The sequence below is a fragment of the Rhipicephalus microplus genome, chromosome 6 (assembly GCF_043290135.1).
Source record: "Rhipicephalus microplus isolate Deutch F79 chromosome 6, USDA_Rmic, whole genome shotgun sequence".
In the NCBI taxonomy this organism is placed as follows: domain Eukaryota; kingdom Metazoa; phylum Arthropoda; class Arachnida; order Ixodida; family Ixodidae; genus Rhipicephalus; species Rhipicephalus microplus.
Genome location: NC_134705.1, coordinates 11,571,081 through 11,575,108, shown reverse-complemented (window position 1 = coordinate 11,575,108; position 4,028 = coordinate 11,571,081). Strand labels below are relative to the sequence as shown.

General features: G+C 37.3%; 1 non-coding gene across 1 annotated transcript; it reads right to left on the bottom strand.

Annotated features, from left to right (window-relative positions):
• TRNAT-UGU (transfer RNA threonine (anticodon UGU)) lies at positions 1-73 on the bottom strand. Its single transcript has one exon. It is a non-coding gene; the product is annotated as a tRNA-Thr (tRNA).
• Positions 74-4,028: the final 3,955 nt, after the last annotated feature.

Sequence of the window (4,028 nt, the reverse complement as noted above, 5' to 3'; positions counted from 1 at the left end):
AACCGTGAGCAGGAATCGAGCCTACGACCTTCGAATAACAAGTTCGATGCTCTAACCACTGAGCTATCACAGTGGCCTTCCCTCCATCCACTTTTTGGGGTTTATATGTGAATTCAGAAGTAGGAGCATCAGTCAGCGCCATCTATAAGCCAAGCGACGAGTGTGAAACAGTCTTTTATGCGCATTTTGGCGTCACGTAGCACGTGAACTTATTACGAGCGGGCAGCTGATTAATACTCCCTCGTATAGATGGCGCTGACTGACGCTCCTACTTCTAAATCAACATATAAATCCCAAAAGTGGATGGAGGGAAGGCCGCTGTGATAGCACAGTGGTTAGAGCATCAAACGCGTTATTCGAAGGTCTTAGGTTAGATTCCTGCTCAAGGCTGGTTATTTTTTCACCCAATTTTCTTTCTTCTAATTTACATTCCATGGGTTCTAATAACTTCCCCTGTACATTCCTTGGCATTACTGTCTGTTAGATCTCATTAATATTGTGTCAAAACACAAAAACGAGCCCTTAGGTACACACTTCTTTCCCTTATTAATTAACGAGGGTCTCGTACTGGCAGACTTGGTGTCATTAGGTTGTATACGAGGGACTATTAATCAGCTGCCCGCTCGTAATAAGTTCACGTGCTACGTGACGCCAAAATGCTCATAAAAGAGTGTTTCACACTCGTCGCTTGGCTTAACGATGGCGCTGGCTGACACTCCTACTTCTAAATTCACATATGAACCCAGAAAAGTGGATGGTAGAAGGCCGCTGTGATAGCTCAGTGGTTAGAGCATCGAACGCGTTATTTGAAGGTCGTAGGTTCGATTCCTGCTCACGGCTGGTTATTTTTTCACCCACTTTACTTTCTTCTTATTTACATTCCATGGGTTCTAATAACTTCCCCTGTACATTCCTTGGCATTACTGTCTGTTAGATCTCATTTTATTGTGCCAAAACACGGAAAAACGAGCCCTTAAGTACACACTTCTTTCCCATATATATATATATATATATATATATATATATATATATATATATATATATATATATATATAGAGAGAGAGAGAGAGAGAGAGAGATTGTTTGATTGATTGATTGAAAGTCACAAAAGTTCACTAAGAAATGCATTGCATTTGAAGTTAAACAATTGTAAAAGGTCACCTTTTATTAGTATATTACGTGAATGGCACCAGTGCTCTATTTGGCTTAATAAATGCAAATTATTTAATTTATTGTTATATAAATATTCAAAACACACCTATTTCATTTGCAGAACCCTCTGAAGAAAGTAGCATGTTGTGATCGTAAATATTTTGTGGCTGAATGGCTCATTGGGATGTTGTCACCCACTGACCACATTGCTTGTATTGCCTCTGTTGCAATAAAACACCAATGATGACCCCATTTCGTTCATAGACAGTGCCAAGTTCACTGCCTACATCCCAGGTCAGTTGGCTTGGGCTGAAGGCTGCTGTTGCGAACGCGTGTTGCCACTTGCATTACATCGTAAAAAAGCTTACAATGTTACAAAGTTGAAAAAAAATAAAGTATTTCTCGAGTTCATAAATAATACCTCCCTGTAACTTCACATATCTTTAGCTAATATATATAACTTTATGTACAATTTTAGTCCGCTAAGTGACCAGCAAAGTTTGTTTTCAATGAACACTGAGCGTTTTACTAAAAAAAGCGAAATTGGAATTTTTTTTTTCAGACGATATATCTTGACCACCTTAATCGTTTTCACTTCATAGCATGTTGAACAGGCTGCTATGACATTTTATTTGTGCCGTTTTATTTTGACATGCTTCCACAGTGAATATCGAATTTCAGAAATTTATTCAACTTGGCTCATGCCAAAGTCACTTAATGAATTCATATACATAAATAAGTAATTTATTTACAGTTACATTATTTCATTAGCTTGCCATAAACACCATTTTATCGAGTGCATCCTATAGACATCCTTTGAATGAAAATTGTTGTTTGATACTCTCTAGCTGAGTGGGCGAAAAGCTATAAACTAGCACAAGCAGGCAAGAAAATTTTCGTCTACAGAAATTAGCAATCAGAGCAAGTTTTAAACCCTAAGAAAAATGTGGAGGTTTTTAAGCCAGATTCTGCAAAAAGCTGTTGGAGAGTGAGAATCGTTTTAGTGGAGAGTTGTAGATGTTTGTCTGGCTTTTCTCCTGACATGTTACTCCAGATACTGGGTGATAACTATGATATAGGCAGTGATAAACACATAACACATACACTCACACACGTTCACTACACTATTCACGATGTTTAGTTCAGATTCGGGGTCCAAAAGAATGTCAGTAGCTTTTTTGTGGCATGTAACGCACTGGAGCTACTTTGCCATGGGCCTAAAATATTTGGTGAAGTTGCACAGAATGACTCTCCTTAAAAAGTATTAGTGATTGTTGTCTGTATCTGACAAACTCTGGCATTCTGGATTATTTTTGTCATACCTTTATATACAGTTTGTTTGATACTATTGAGATTTTGCTGTACTTTTAAACAATCAAAAAATATTCCCCTAGAGTTATTCAAACAAAAGACCAAATTTAATGGTACTGCATAATATTACTTGCACTTTTAAAATACTTTCACACCAATAATTCTGACACGTCAACTCTACCATGCTGTGTCCAAACATTATTGCATGACTTCATCAGTGCACTGTTATGATTTACTTTAGAGTTTTGCCTCTAAATTTAGGTTTAAAGACTTTAACAAAGTAGTACGACCTTTTCGAGACAGTGTATTGGAAGGCTCCAGACAATTTGAACCCCATTGGGTTCTTTATTGTGTCCTATTATTCCACCTGACGTGGTTCTCTAGGATTTCACCTCTACAGAAATGCAACCGTGGTGTCTGGGTTAATCAAGCCTGCATCTATTGGGCGAGTAGGTGAGTACTGTATGAGTCACTGAAGCGGCACCAGCTCTGAAAATATAAGCGCATACATGTGCACCAGCCTATTATACATGCAAGCGCTTCTCTTGAATAAAAAATGATTTTTTCGTGGCTAAATTATTTTCTTCCTATTTTTTTATTCAGGCTTAAAAATGACATAAAGAACATTCACAAACTTTATGGACAATGACTAAGCAGCTCAAAAATTGATAGCGGGGTTTCGTTTCAAAGGTAAGGGGACTTTGGTGCAATAGGATTGTCATTTACTGATTTTATTGCAAGAAACGCCTCAAGGCCCTTACTTGTAGGGATATATTACATAAAGAGGAGGGAAAAACAGATAAGCTGTAGCATCAATAAAAAGCAGAACGACAATACTCATCAAACAAACACCCAAAAAGAAGTGTTACATAACAAACAAAAAATGAAATTCTGAGAATAGAAAGGCTCTAGTGAGACAGACTACAAATAAGTAGTATTTTTTATAAGTTTATAAAATTTAAGTGTATTCATTTCAGTTGCAATATAAGGAGGCAGCCGGTTCAACTCGATAATGGTTTTAGGGATGAATGGTTTAGCAAAGTTGGAAGTACGGCAAGCTATGTGCTTAATTTTGAAAGGACGATGTTTATGTGGAAATATGATTGAAAAAGAGAAGTAATGAGTGGCAGTATATTTTATAAAAAAGGGGTAAACAAGCTAGTGTACGATGATGGTAAAGGTTATCAAGACCAGCACAAGCCTTTAGGACTGACACGCCAACGAAATAGTAATAATTAGGGAAAAAAATAAAATCTGTTGCATTTTTCCGGAGAGATCGATGTTACCTATGATGTAGGCCTAATCCAGGTGCCACATCTACGAAGTATACTCTATATTTTAGAATGAATAGAAGTAAAGTGGGTGAGTTTATGCACCTGTGCAGGAGCATGTTGTACATTACAATTTAAGAGGCAAAGACGTAGTGGCACCTACAAAGCGAAATAGGTATGACGGTTCCATGTCAGGTCATACGTAGAATGAACATTTAAATAGTTGTCAGTGGAAGCTGAATCAACATTTATGTCATTAGGAGTATATGAAGTTCAGAAAGTAGCATGAAACTT